Source organism: Neofelis nebulosa, chromosome X, assembly GCF_028018385.1.
Source record: "Neofelis nebulosa isolate mNeoNeb1 chromosome X, mNeoNeb1.pri, whole genome shotgun sequence".
Taxonomy (NCBI): Eukaryota; Metazoa; Chordata; class Mammalia; order Carnivora; family Felidae; genus Neofelis; species Neofelis nebulosa.
The window spans coordinates 6,700,879-6,716,117 of record NC_080800.1 but is presented as its reverse complement, the minus strand read 5'-3'; the positions used below and the strand labels follow the sequence as shown (position 1 = coordinate 6,716,117).

The 15,239-nt window shown below is 48.8% G+C and overlaps 1 protein-coding gene across 5 annotated transcripts in view; it reads right to left on the bottom strand.

Moving 5' to 3' along the window:
• Nucleotides 1-15,239, bottom strand: part of TBL1X (transducin beta like 1 X-linked) — a 230,332-nt gene that overhangs the window by 171,798 nt on the left and 43,295 nt on the right. For 3 of the 5 annotated variants that reach the window (XM_058713565.1, XM_058713560.1, XM_058713563.1), the window contains exon 2: nt 652-729. The exons of the other annotated variants lie outside the window; for them this stretch is intronic. The gene's annotated coding sequence lies outside the window, so the exon portion shown is untranslated. The remainder of the gene's footprint in view (nt 1-651; nt 730-15,239) is intronic. 5 annotated transcript variants of the gene reach the window in all.

The following is a 15,239-nucleotide window of genomic DNA, read 5'->3' as shown; positions in this document are numbered from 1 at the left end:
CAAAAATAAATTAAAAAATAAAAATAAAATAAAAAAAGAAACTAACCTTTACCAAGCGCTCATGCGCCAAAATCTCCACCTATGTCACCTCACTGAATTCATACGCCAGCCTCATAAGGTAAATGCTGTCCAACACCCCCTCCTGATTTGGAAACCAAGGTTAAGCTGCTAAGTGCCACGGCTACGCCATGGAGGGGTCTCCTTCCTCCCTGACCCCAGTCACTCTCAGACCAACGCCATCCCCGTTATACCCACGACCTTCACGGATCCGCCATATTGCCGTGAAGGTCACAAGGAGGTCCCCGTGCATGGGAGCAAACACACACGTGTCCAGATGTTCCTCTTCATCCCCAAACACAACCTACCCTTGTCCTCGCTGCAGCCACTGAAAGACATACCGCGGGAGAGAACTCAAGATGGTCATTTGACTCTCAGACTCTCTCATCCCCGTGAGCCTCACCTGCCAGTCCTCGAGCCTCCTGGTCTCTGAGCACCGGGTTCCCCTGCAGCTTCTGCACAAACAGACATCCATCCTCTCCACCGTCCCGGCCCTCCCCCCGGGCCAAGGGGAGGCGCCGTGGCCCTGCTTCTCCGCAGCAGGTGCACACACAGCTTGCACCCCACCAGGCAACTTTCCCCCGCCATCTTTACCTGCTACGGGCCAATCACACAGACCTCAGCTCCACTGGCGGATCACAAAGACACTCTGGGCTCCGGACACGCCACACCCTTCAAACAACAACAAATGCAAAATCAAATGCCATCCCGGAAACTGGAAACTGATAAGTAAGACGGAACTGGAGCCTCCCATCAACCCTTTGCCACAAGAAGAGAAGGCTCAAGCAGGCTGAAATGATCCCAACTGGGAGAGCACCGTGAATGCCATGCCGACCTCTGAGGGAGCGAGACACAGGAAACCAGACAGATTCAATCTAGTGTCCAGGCTCCATAAATCATTATATTTCAACTATCAACGGAACCTCCAGACATCAAACACAGCACAAATATCCCAAGCTGTTAACACCTGACAAACTCCTGGAGTCAGCGTCCTGTCCCCTCCATGCCAAGGACCCTGAACTCAGATGCACTCTGACCCCCTCATGGCCTGCCCGTGGTCACAGAGAAGCCCTTTCCTTCCAAAGCCTTCAAGGCCGAAAAGTGCCACCAGGCCACCCACTTCTCCTACGACAGGCCTCACAAACCCCCACGTACCTTTGCAGATTCCCATCAACTAGAAGTAAGTACACACCCAGGTTCACATGGCCTATTCAGAGTGGCCAAAAGGTGGAAACCGTCCAAGCGTCTATCGATGGAGGAACGGACAAACGGCATACATCCGCATGGAATGTCACTTATCCCTAACAAGGAAAGAAATTCTGACACGTGCTCCAACACAGAATGACCCTCGAGGACCTTATGCCAAGTGAGATAAGCACGTCACAGAAAGACAAACACCGGATGATCCCACTCATTTGAGGTACCCACAGGAGTCAGATCCAGAGACAGACAGCACAGGTTGTAGGGCTGGGGGAGGGGAGGACACAGACCACTTTCAGTTGGGGAAGACGAAAAAGTCCGGGAGATGGATGGTGCTAATGGTCGCACAACAGTGGGAATGTACTTAAAGTCACTGAACTCTACATTTGAAAATGGTTCTGACAGTAAATATTAGATTATATATATTTTACCACAATAAAAAAAAGTAAAATTTAAAATTCAGTTGTTCCATCCCACAAGCCCACCCATTTCAAGTGTTTACTGGCCACACCTGAATGGCCACCATATTGGACAGCACAAAATGTTTCTATCCCTGCAGAAAGTTCTACTGGGCGGCATTGGTCTGGTAGCTGTTTGCTGAGTTCCCCTTGGTGAACGAACTGGGCCAGAGGTACAACTGGAAGGTGCCTTCCCTATCTTTAACTGGACTATTCTGCTATCTAGCCCTCATTCATCCAGCAAGTATTACCAAACGTCACTCCTCTTTGTGCTAGCCACTTGCTTCAACTGCTCCTGAATAAAAATTAGCAAGACAGGGGCGCCTGGGTGGCTCAGTCGGTTAAGCGTCCGACTTCAGCTCAGGTCACCATCTCGCGGTCTGTGAGTTCAAGCCCCGCGTCGGGCTCTGGGCTGATGGCTCGGAGCCTGGAGCCTGCTTCCGATTCTGTGTCTCCTTCTCTCTCTGCCCCTCCCCCGTTCATGCTCTGTCTCTCTCTGTCTCAAAAATAAACATTAAAAAAAAAAATTAAAAAAAAAAAAATTAGCGAGACATTCTTAGTAGCTGAACGCACCACAGGATGGTGGAGGAGTCCACACTTTAAAAGGTAAATCACAGCAGGGACACCTGGGAAGCTCAGTCAGTTAAGCCTCCTACTTCAGCTCAGGTCATGATCTCATGGTTTGTGAGTTGGAGCCCCACGTCGGGCTCTGCGCTGACAGCTCGGAGCCCGGAGCCTGCTTTGGATTCTGCGTCTCCCCCTCTCTCGGCCCCTCCCCTGCTCGCACTCTGTCTCTCTGTCTCAAAATTAAATTAAACGTTAAAAAAAGTTAAAATAAATAAATAAAAGATAAATCACTACATAACGTAACACATGGCATTTTTACCCCCACAGAAACCAAATGCTAATGGTCTTTGCATTTTGTTCTTCACAGCACCCATTCTAGAATGTTCTACCCTGCTCAACGGTTGACCCCCCAAGCCTGGTGCAGATCCCTTGTAAAGAGTCTCCACTTTCCTCTTCCCCACCCACTAGCTAATTTTCTACACCCATTTTCCTTCCCAATTCTTTTCTCCTCAAAGAAACAATCAGCCTTTTTACCTTCCCAAATGTTAATCGACATTCTGTCCTCGATCCCACCCTCTCTCCAGCCTGTTCTGGGCCCTACTTCACCTGCCCCATCTTCATGTCTGGTCTCTCCTTACCCAGGATTCCAAAAGGGTCCTCATTCTGCCAACACGCTCAACTTCCTCTTAATGTGGGGAGAAAAGGGGTTCTGTAAGATTGTCTTCTCCTTTCCAATCCACTGGGGCTTAGGAAACTACTTCAAGTGAAGGGCCACATAATGAATATTGTAGGCTTTGCAAATCACACCAGTCTGTGTCCCGTGTTGCCCTTTATCTATCTTTCACAACTCTTTAAAAATGTAAAAACCACTCTTAGCTCGCAGAGGGTGGGGTGTCACACAAAAACACCACGGGCTTGATCTCACAGTGTGCCAGCCCCGATCTGCGAGTTACTCTCAGACCATTCTTTCTTCCGTACAATTTCTGATGTGGTCTGCCCCATCCAAAAACAAAAACAAAAAAAGCTTAGTGGTCTCCCCTCTTCTCACTGAACAGGTTCCATCCTCCAAGCGCGGGCCTCCAAGACCTCAACTCACCCACGCACATCCCAACTGTCCGTTCGCCTTCAAACATTTCCGCCCACCACCCAAAACAGCCTACTGTGTGCTGCCTGTGCTGCCGCGTTCGTGCCTACGCATCACGTGGGAAAGCTCTTGGCCCGCACACGACGGCTCCAAGCATGCAGGCCACCTCCCTCGTTGACCACCGCCTTCCCAAAACTCTTCGTCTCTAGTTAAAGCGACCTTTCTGTGCTCCAAGCTTCCCTCACACACCGCGGGATCTCCCGGCGACTAGTTATTCCTGATACGCCATAGATTCACAAGCAAAATTGAAGACGTACTCTCACCTTGATCACCACTAGCCACCACCTCATCAGGTTTGCACAAACCCACGGCTGACTGGGGAATCTGAGAAGCGGTGTCATGTATCGCGTCAACTGGGACTGTCTCTCAGGAAGCACCATGCCTGACAGGTCATTGCCAAACTCATTGTTTTTGTTTTCTTGTATCATCACCGCTGTGGCCTGAATGCTTGTGTCCCCCGTAAATTCACACGTTGAAACCTAATGCCGAGTGCAATGGTATTCGGGAATGCTCGTGGGAGGTGATTAGTTAATGAGGGTACAAGCCTCATGACGGGATCAGCCTTTACAAAAGAGACCCCAGAGAGCTCCCTCACCCCTTCCACCACGTGAGGACACAACAAGAGGGTGGCGGTCTGTGAACCAGGAAGCAGGCTCTCCGGAGACCCCGAATCGGCCTACACTGGACTGCCAGCCTTCAGAAATGTTCGAAATTGACTTCTGTTGTTCGTAAGCCCCCCCGGTTTCTGGTACTTTGTCACAGCAGTCCAAGCGGACGAAGCAACCACCCTCGAAGAGAATCAAAACTCTGAGGTGTCTGGATGATCGCCGTCATAAGCAGCATCAGTTAACAAAAGATCAGGGATTAATGACCCTCCACGCAGCAGAAGCATTTTACGATGCAATACGGATCACGGTCAGGTCAAGTCCCCCTTCCACGCACTCCGCAAGTAGTTATAAAGCACCTACTATGTGCCAACACAGTGCTAGGGAGCGAAAGGCAGGAAGACGCGAATCTACTTGTAACACCAAATTCTTCAATATGCCCGAACAAGGACGCCAAGACATTTCTGTGGCTAACGTACGTAGATTACTCAAGATACCAGATGTCTCAAGGGTAAGGACCAAGATTCCTTCAGCTCCCCACCACCCCCCCACCCCATGTTTGTGCCCTGCTCAAAGTAAGAACTGGATAAATATTAGCTACTTGGAATCAAGTTCTAAATGATTACATGAAAGGTCTCCGGTAACTCTGGAAGGAATTAGTGGACTGACCTTTCAGTAATTGCTTCAAGACCGAAAAAGAAAGAACAGTAACTCAGAGTCTCAAAACCATTCTAGGAGTCCAAATACGAGCCAGTGTTTAGTGAACAGACTTTGAACTTCACTTTCTATTCATGGGAGATAAATGGCTCTGGTCCCACCACCAGAAGAGAAATTAAAGTCACCACTTCAGTCCAATAGCTGTAACGTGCCATCTTTGTCACCGAGATTCAATTAAGAGTCTTTGACCTCCACGTCATTTCGCTCTCTTATTCCGTTCCCTTTCTGGTGAGGCTGACTGCACCACAGTGGTGGGGAGGAGTCCCACTGGGAAGATGGGCCCTCGCCTTATTAGGATTAGCTGTGCTTGGGTCTTAGCGCTAAGCTACAGAGGCTGCTGGGTCAACATTTATACTCGCATTCCGTGGACATTATTTTGTAATTACTACCTGTGTACAGCAAATGGAACTTATTTGACTTTACAGGCCACTCCCAATACAGCACTGACACCACATGATTAAACTGCTCCGTTCTGACGCCCGGCCAAACAACAGCCATCCCATAAACTTACAATTTGATAGCTTTATGTAACGGCCACATAATCACGGCTGGAACACGTGCTTATAAGGTACCTTAAAAACAGAACCAGGGGCTGCCCGGGGGGGCTCAGCCAGTTAAGCACCCGACTCTGGTTTTAGCTCAGGTCACGATCTCACGGTTCATGGGTTTGAGCCATGGCACTGGCAGTGCAGGGCCTGCTTGGGATTCTCTCTCACCTCTCTCTGCCCCTCCCCCACTTGCACCGTCTCTCTCCCCTCTCAAAATAAATAAATAAACTTAAAAAACAAATGGTACGTGCTCAAGTATCACAGGGTAGAAGAATGCCTCACCTTGTGCCCTCACGTCACCAGTTATTAAACACAATGCACAACCGTCTTAGTGACAGGACACCCGAACTAAGAGCGGCCATGATGGCGAATTCAGGCTGATCAATTTCAAGCCATTCTAACGTAAGGAGCCAATGACTCAGAAGTGCTCAGGCCGGGGGCGGGGGGCAAAGCCTGGTGGCTCAGTCAGTTGAGCATCTGACTCTTGGGTTCAGGTCATGATCTCAGGACTTTGTGAGTTCGAGTCCCTCATCGGGCTCTGTGCTGGCAGGGCAGAGCCTGCTTGGGATTCTCTCTGCCCCCCCCCCGCCCCTCCCCCACTCATACTGTTTGTCTCTCTGAAGATAAATAAACTTTAAGAAAAAAAAGTGTTCAGGGAACACGACACATGATCTTAAACATTCACACTTCCTTCTGTACTTTCCCTAATGTCTGTCACCAGTACTCTCTTGCTGGTGTATTCAATGTGGCTCCAAGCACATTGCTACAATCATCCTATGCCCAAGACCCCGCTCTCTACGTGTTCTTTCATGGTGACACTACACAGAGGCACTCCTGGATATTGAATTTTACAGACAAGTCTATTTACAGCCAAACAGAATATAAAGCTTACAAAGAATATAAAGTTCTTCGATACAAAGTACTCAACACTAAACATGAGAGACAGACACACATCTAAACACGTAATACACAAAATCCTCTACTATTAATTTTGACAAGAAATCAGAGCCAAGTCCCCTTACGAGGGCATAATTAAAGAGTGCACAGTTATTTTCACAAAACCAGAAATCTCTCCCTGTAAGAACTCCTCATCGTATCTTTCTGGGTCCGTGTGGCTCCCGTGCGAGAGATCTGCTGGCTTAAACACCCAAGAACATACTGCCACCAGGGGTGCGGGCCAGCCCTCAGTGGGCTTGCGTGCTTTCCAGTTACGATCTGGATGCAAACGTGCATGTTTCTGAGCACTTTCCCAAGAGCGCAGCGGTGGACACCCTCCACCCTGTTTCCTTCGTTCTAGGAACAGAACAGAGCCACATCTGTGTGGGCTGACCTTGCTTCCTCACAGGGGACCGGAAGGTTCCTCCACCTCCTGAATAGTAACAAACACAGCATGGCTCACACGCACACAGCACACAGAGCCAAGCCCTTTCGCGAGTGGTGGCCCCGATCCGCCAGAGACCACGAGGCTTCTGGAACTTCTGCGGTAGGAGAACGGGGACGGATTCACGTGGGATGCCTTCCCGAGGTAGGTCTGCAGAAATACCAAGCCGCAAAAACACAGAAACTCCTGCGTCCCGCCTCTTAAAAAGGGTGTCATAAAAATAGGTTAACAATGACTGAGGGCTAGCCAAGCACCAGGCCCTCTTATAAGCGGTCTAAGGGAAGTGGCTTTAAAATGTCCCAGCAAGTCCTACTGAGGATGTACCAGTGACCCCGGGTGGCGATAGCAGCAGGAGTCAAACGGGGACACAGAATCCAGTTATCCCAACTATTTAAGCAACAAAAGGAAGTACTCAACTCTGTGTTGTTTAAACAAATAATAATAAGACGTTAAAAAGCACTGAGTCATACGCTTCAAATGAATAAACTGTATGGTATGTGACTTACATCTCAATAAAGCGGTTTTTTTTAAAAAGCCAAGAATAGCCAAGAATGAGTGAGTGCGTCTCACTGTATGTAAATCATCCAACAGTGTAACCTGGATCAAAACAAATATTATCTTGGGGGCGTCTGGGTGGCTCAGTCGGTTAAGCATCCGACTTTGGCTTGGGTCATGATCTCACAGTTCATGGGTTCAAGCCCCACATCGGGCTCTGTGCTGCCCCTTCCCTGCTCATGCTCTGTCTCTCTCTCAAAAAATAAAACATTAAAAAACATTTTTTTAAAATATTATCTTGTACAGAGACAGCAGGTAAAGAGAATGAGATGACAGTATGTGGCCAATAAGTAAAAACTGTATGTTGATACTTGAAAAAATAAAAAATGATTTTTTTTGAGTCAATAATTTTAAATTACAGGAGCATCAGCAAATGAAATCTGTACTCACGTCTCACACTCATGACAATGACTTAACTGATTTTGGCTCTGCTGTGAAAAAGTCACTCTAAACGCAGGCAGACAGAATAAAACGGGTCACCCGCCATTTCTGCCTCAGCGTCTCTCAGGCTTGTCTTTAGTGCAATGAGATCACCAAACGGAAAACGCAATTTGATAAAACGCCGATTTGGGCCCTCAGGTTCCTCACATTGCCTTGTAGTTCACTGCCATCACCCACAGCAGCCCGCTGGCCCCATCAACAGAGTCCCTCCACGTCCCCAGCATGGAGCACATGGGCACTAAAGCAGCACCCACGTGAAGTCATCCGCAGCCGGGGACAGTCTGCGGGACGCTTCTCCTGTCAAAGCAGCTCGAGTAGGACAAACGAGAAGGAGAGCCAGTGTCCTGGTACGAATTTCTGGTTCCCTGATTATTCTAGCCTGCTAATTTAGCATCCCTGACCCTCATGTTTCCAAAACACTACGTAAATATCACATGGCCACTTGTCTTTACTTTGGGTCTTCTGTGCTCAAGACCTTCAAAACTGTCCTGACCATGGGGCGCCTGGGTGGCGCAGTCGGTGAAGCGTCCGACTTCAGCCAGGTCACGATCTCGCGGTCCGGGAGTTCGAGCCCCGCGTCAGGCTCTGGGCTGATGGCTCGGAGCCTGGAGCCTGTTTCCGATTCTGAGTCTCCCTCTCTCTCTCTGCCCCTCCCCCGTTCATGCTCTGTCTCCTCTGTCCCAAAAATAAATTAAAAAAAAAAAAACGTTGAGAAAAAAAAAAAAAAACTGTCCTGACCTTGGGGCACCTAGGTGGCTCAGTCGGTTGACGTCCAACTTTGGCTCAGGTCACGATCTCGTGGCTCATGGGTTCAAGCCCCCCATCAGGCTCTGTGCTGACAACTCAAAAGCCTGGAGCCTGCTTTGGATTCTGTGTCTCCCTCTCTCTCTGCCCCTCGCGCATTTGTGCTCTTTCAAAAATAAATAAATGTTAAAAAAAATTAAACTCTTTCTTTAAAAAAAGTTAAATTTAAAAAAGAATAAATAAAAATTGTCCTGACCTTAAGTTCCCCCTCAACTAAGCAGCTGAGACATCCACGGAGGATTCCAGAGCAATCTGAGGATTCTCTTTCCGGTTAGAACTTGAAAACTGCATTTTCTCAACATCTGAAAAAGGGGAAGCGTATCTTTTCATTGAAGATTTTCACTCAGAAGGAATCTAAAAGTTCCAAAAGTTGCCTTCCTAATGTATCTTCCTGACATAAAAATACTTCTCTGAACGGTAACATTTCTGTTTACGGAATTTTTTTTTTTTAACGTTTAATTCTGAAAGAGAGAGAAAGCGTGAGCAGGGGAGGGGCAGAGAGAGAGGCAGACACAGAAACCAGAGCAGGCTCCAGGCTCTGAGCCGTCAGCACAGAGCCCAACACGGGGCTCGAACCCACAAATCGTGAGATCATGACATGAGCCGAAGTCAGATGCTTAACAGACTGAGCCACCCAGTGTCCCAAACATTATCATTTTTAAAACTGGGAGGAACCCAGGTGCCAGGCAACACTCCACGCCAATTAAACCTGCCTCTGTGGAGGTGGGAATTAAGCACCAGAAAATCTATAAAACTCCTAAGAAATCCCGGCAGGCAGCCTGGTTGAGAAGTGAGACCCAGGGAGCAGTATCTTCTCTGAGGTGGCAGAGATCAGGTTCTGTGGAAACCACCAGTGGGAGACAGGTGGGCTTGCTGGAGAAATGAACAGACACAGAACAGAAAGGTCCAGTTCAGGAACCCTACCCGGACCCAAAGGCTTCTACCTTGAACCTCCTGACACGCCCTTGTGAACGTTAGTAACAGACCCTGTGGCCCTGGCAGTTCTGGCAGGGGACAGGAGGGGAGGAAACAGAGTAACCCCTTGGGTGCACTGAGCCCCTAAGACGCCTCAGGGGAGATGTCTGGGGACAGCAGGTGACATGGCCCCACGCCCAGCAGGAAGACAAAGACTCTGGGACAAGGACACGTCACATCCACACTCAGGGCAGGGTGCCAGCCAGGACACGGGAATCCACAGAGCTGACGTCCGAAAGTTGGGGAGACCGGGCAAAAGGGACACCTGGCCACGTCATCGGGCTCTTGACCCCCCCCCCCCCACCGTGGCTCTCCTGAATCCAGCTGCCCATCACATTGGGCCAAGTTCTTCCATGCACACACCCGTGCCTGCTCCAGGATCACCTGCAATCACTTTACAAATGGCCCCAAGAAAATGCTTTCACAGGGAGTGTTTAGATCCTCACATGGGAAACTCCAATCTTTGAGAGGAGAGGGGTTTTTGTTTTTTTTTTTTTAGTGTTTATTCATTTTTGAGAGAGAATGTGTGTGTGAATGCATGAGTGGGGGAGGGGGGCAGAGAGACAGAGGATCTGAAGCAGGTTCCACACTGACAGCAGTGAGCCCGACGCAGGGCTTGAACTCAGGAACCATGAGATCATGACCTAAGCTGAAGTCGGATGCTCAACTGAGGGAGCCACCCAGAGGCCCCGAGAGGAGAACTATCTCTAACTGAACACACCTAGAAACGCAGTGAAAGAGTGGGGACTAAAGCAAAAGGTAAAAACGGGTCATTCAAAAATATATGTACTTTGCAGAAAAAAAAAATCTGGAAATGTCTTCCTCTTAGTACATTTTGAGATTTGATGGGTTCAAGTCAATCCAGATAAATGACGATGAGACGGAAAGACAAGTATTATTCTTTTTTTTTTTTTTTAATGTTTATTTATATTTGAGAGAGAGAGCATGAGCAGGGAAGGGGAAGAGAGCGAGGGAGACACAGAATCCGAAGCAGGCTCCAGGCTGTGAGCTGTCAGCACAGAGCCCGACGCGGGGCTGGAACCCATAAACCACGAGATCATGACCTGAGCCGAAGCTAGACGCCTAACTGACTGAGCCACCCAGGCACCCTCGACAAGTATAATTCTTTAAAGCTGACAGGCCAAAGGGGTTTTCTCACCTTATTTTGAAAGAGAAATGTAAATACTTTTGAAGGAGTAAGAAAAAGAAAAAAAAAGAAACAGTACTTTTTTAAAAGAGCCTTGTTTTATAGCTTTAAAGCCGTGCCGTGGATAATTTAAGAACATAAAAATGTGTGATGTGGTCTGTTCATTAAAGTGTAGGATTTAGTATAAATTAAATTTTAAACTATAATTTACCCAGACAATCACTTGCTCTTAAATTGCGCTGGCAAAAATTTAAGGAAACTCTTAATTTTTGCCAATATACTAGAAGTAGGCAAACTTGAACACAGAAGAAAAACCACAAAAGCAAGTTTTCTGGGCTTTGGTGTCCTCCACGATGTCAGGAAGACCCAGAAGCTACTTACTTTAACAAAAGAAAAGGAGAAAGAGGACAGAAGAACGCTGCACTCCATTAAAATAATGTCTGGCTTATAAACACACGTTCACTTTGAAAAAGGCCCACTACACACAGGATCCTTCTCGGGTGCAGCATTTGTTTGTTTACTTACTTGGTGGAGAGAGAGAAAGAGAAGGGCGACCACACAAGTGAGGGGGCAGGCAGAGAGGGAGAGAAAGAAAATCTGAAGCAGGCTCCAGGCTCAGTATGGAGCCTGACACGGGGCTCAAACCCACGAACCGTGAGATCATGACCTGAGCCAAAGTCAAGAGTAGGATGCTTAACTGACTGAGCCACCCAGGTACCCCTCGCCTGAGGTTTTTAAAATTGCCTTTTTAATCCCAAAATGAGGAATCCATGGGGGACCTGGGTGGCTCAGTCGGTTAAGCATCCGACTCTTGACTTCGGCTCAGGTCGTGATCTCACGGTTCATGGGTTTGAGCCCCGCGTCGGGCTTTGTGCTGACAGCTCAGAGCCTGGAGCCCGCTTCGGATTCTGTGTCGCCCTCTCTCTCTCTCTGCCCCTCCCCTACTCACGTTCTGTTTTCTCTCTCAAAAATAAACATTTAAAAAATTTTAATTCAAAAAAATGAGGAATTCATACATGCTTTGCCCACATTCACGAGGTTTTCTGTTCCGTCCTGGGTTGCTGTCATTCCTCAACATGTCGTGTTGAGACATGTATCCGTTCTTCCGGCTTTTGAGGAGGGAAAGAACCCGGAATGCAGATTCTCTACAACTTCTGACACCCTGAGTCCCAAATCCCCCTGCTTACTACTTCCCCATTCCATCGGAGAGAAGGGGCGCCCCTCTACAGGTGGCCTGCGGCCGCCATCTAAACCACAAGGCTCTGGCTGTGTCACCACGCGGCCCTGCACGCTGGACCCCTGCATGCTCTGCTATCAGACACAGCGTCTGGGACCTTCCTTCAGTGAACCCGAGACTCAGCGTTGCAGGCAAACGACTGACTTTTGGATCTAAGAAGACTGCGGCTTCCACCGAGAGCAGAGGCAGCAAATGAGCCAGATTATATAATAAACACCTTCGACTCTGTGGGGCCGTACAATCCACTACTGCCCGGCTCGGCCCTAAGGGACCAAAGCATACAGGTCCATACAGACAACAGTGGGTGTGGCTGCGTCCCAGGAACACTTGACTTTCAAAACGGACCACAGGAGCACTTTACCCAGACACAGAGCACTATCAAATCTTGCTTCAGGCACTTCCCCTGTGATTTAATTTTAGCAAGCCACACATGAGCTTTTCAATAGTTTTCCAAAAGAAATAAACAAAGAGATGAATACAATCAGGAAACTTTTGACTCCGTGTTTCCATGCCAATTTCCCAAGGAATGCTCGGCGACATATTTTATCAGGGGAATGGATGCTGTAATGTGCCTGCCAAGACACCCTTTCTGGGCATCCTCCCCCCACCCCCCCGCCCCAGCCGCCCCAGAACTGTGCCCCCTGAAGCCATGCCCCAATGGGGGAGGGGGTTAGAAAGGGCCCCTTGATGGGCACCTGGGTGGCTCAGTGCTGACAGCTCAGAGCCTAGATTCTGTGTCTCCCTCTCTCTCTGCCCCTCCCCGACTTGTGCCCCGTGTCTCTCTCAAAAATAAATAAAAACATTTAAAAAAATTTAAAGAACGGCCCCCTTGGGACACCTGGGTGACTCAGTCTGTTAAGTGTCCAACTCTTGATCTCGGCTCAGGAAATCATGTCTGATCTTAATCCGTCAACTAGGAACATTCCTGGCAAACTATTCTGAACTAAGATGACTTAAATAATCAAAGAAAACTTACTTTACATACATACCCATGGCTCCTCTGGCCACACAATGTCCACACACCATTCGGTCCAAAAAGACCACAATCTGGCCCTTTACACAAAAGTCTGCTGGCCCAGGTGATGGGGCACGTGACTCCTGATCTCAGGGTCATGAGTTCAAGCCCTACATGGGCATGGGGTCTACTTAAAAAAAAGTTTGCCAGACCTGACAAAAATGAACCAAAATATCCAAAAATTTTTAAAATTTTTTAGCAGTTTATTTATTTTGAGAAAGAGACAGCATGAGAAGAGGAGGGGCAGAGAGAGAGGGAGAGACAGAATCCCAAGCAGGCTCACACTGTCAGTGCAGAGCCTGATGCGGGACTCCAACTCACAACTGTGAGATCACGACGTGAGCCAAAATCAAGAGTCACAACTGACTGAGCCACCCGGGCGCCTCCAAATTTTTTTTTCAATGCACATTTAGGGTCAGTGACTAAATACAGGCTAAAGTGTCTGTGGTCCTTCTTCCTAAAAAATCCCTCTCTTGGGGGGGGCCTGGGTGGCTCAGTCAGTTAGGCGTCCGACTTTGGCTCAGGTCTTGGTCTCAGTTTGTGAGTCTGAGCCCCGCATCGAGCTCTGTGCTGACAGCTCGGAGCCTGCAGCCTGCTTTGGATTCTCTGTCTCCCTCTCTCTCTGCTACCCCTCACTTGAGCGGTGCACGCACCCGCTCTCTGTCTCTCTCTTAAAAATAAAAATGTAAAAAAAATTTTTTTTAATTTAAATAATCCTTCTCTCACATTAAAAATAAATGACGGCATCTGAGGAAATGGACCACTTCTCCAGAGGTGGAGTTGAACTGGGTATGCTTCAAACACCTGACATCTGGCAAACCTCCAACTCCACTGAATCATGGACAAAGGCTGGGGTGGGGATGCGTGGACCCCACCTCTTTCTCAGTTAGGGCTCGCCGCCCAGGATGGCTTGCCCAGTCCTGGCCCACGATGCCACCCCCAACCTCCAGGTCTCACCTTCTCTGGTTCCATCCGGTGGGAGGGCCCTTCTCAAGGTCAGAGCAAGGCCACTCCCCCATCACCAGAGAACTGCCCTTTCGGGCACCTACCCCCCCTCACGTGTCAACCGCACAAGGACAGGAAGCAACTCCAGTTTGCCCAGATGTTACTACCACCATACCACGCCGGGCACTGCACAGACGAAGCCACCAACAGGTATTCGCGGAGTCGATGAATGAAACGACCCATGGATTAAGAGAACACAGAATTCCACGGAAATGAAACCATTTCCTCCCAGAGCATGAGTAAAAACAAATCCATCACCTTCAGACAAGGTCAGGGAATCCAACGCCTGTCGAGAAAACACAGAGTGCTCTGAGAAATACACAGGACACACGCCAACTATTAAGAGCCCAATTCTATACGGTCCACACAGTGTGGGTCAGAGGTCGGCCAAATCCAGCCCACGGCCTATCCCACGAAGCCCACAGGCTAAGGATGGTTTCTTGCTTTGTTTTAAATGGTGGTGGTGGGGGGGGGGGGGAATCAAAAGGGCTAATCTTTCAGGAGACAGGAAATTTATAGGAAATTCAAAGCCCAGTGGCCTCAGTGGCCTTAAGTGGGCTTTTCCTGGGACCCTGCCACACTCATTCGGTGACAAAACATCTAGAGCTGTTTAGCACAAGGCATGGTTCCACAGAGGACCTGTGACAGTGTCCTGCCATCTGAAGCTAACACGTCTACGCTCTGGCCCTCCACAGAGAAAGGCTGCCCACCCTGTGTAGACAAGCGAGCCCAGGACTCAAAACCTAGAAATTCCATCGCAGCCTGTGCCATGCCTCTAGTGACACCAGCAGGTCCCTAAGTTCCCGCCTCAACGAAAGGAAAAGACCAGACCCCGAGGGTCACCCGCATCTCCCCCAACTTAATACTCAGGGTCCTTCTGAAGCCTGTCTGCCTCGGCTCGGGCAGGATGGAGACCCAGAAGAGGAAACACGGAGACTGCATCTCTGACAGACACATGATCTATCCCGCTAGTGCTGTTTGCTTATTTTGAACCCCAGTCCCCCTCCCGCCCCCAAAATGAGTAGATGAAATTCACTAAAACTCAGGAGCCGGACTCCTGGCAGGGGAGTCACTGGGTTTGACAAAGAGACAGTGTTCTCGTTCTCTCTCTCTCTCTCATACACACACACACACACACACACACACACACACACACTCCTTCATTCTGAACTGAGTGGCTCCAGCTGCACTCATTAGTCCTGTTCTTATACAGGAAATGGGACTAGAAGGGAAAACAAGGCAGGAATGTTCCCGGGTGCGCGCACATCACTAAATGCTTAAGCTTTCAATCCTCCCAGGCAGAAGGAGGAAAAATAAATCTAAGACGTCGCACACTTCATACCATATGAGGGCTTCTTTCTACCCAAAACCTCTCTGGGAAAA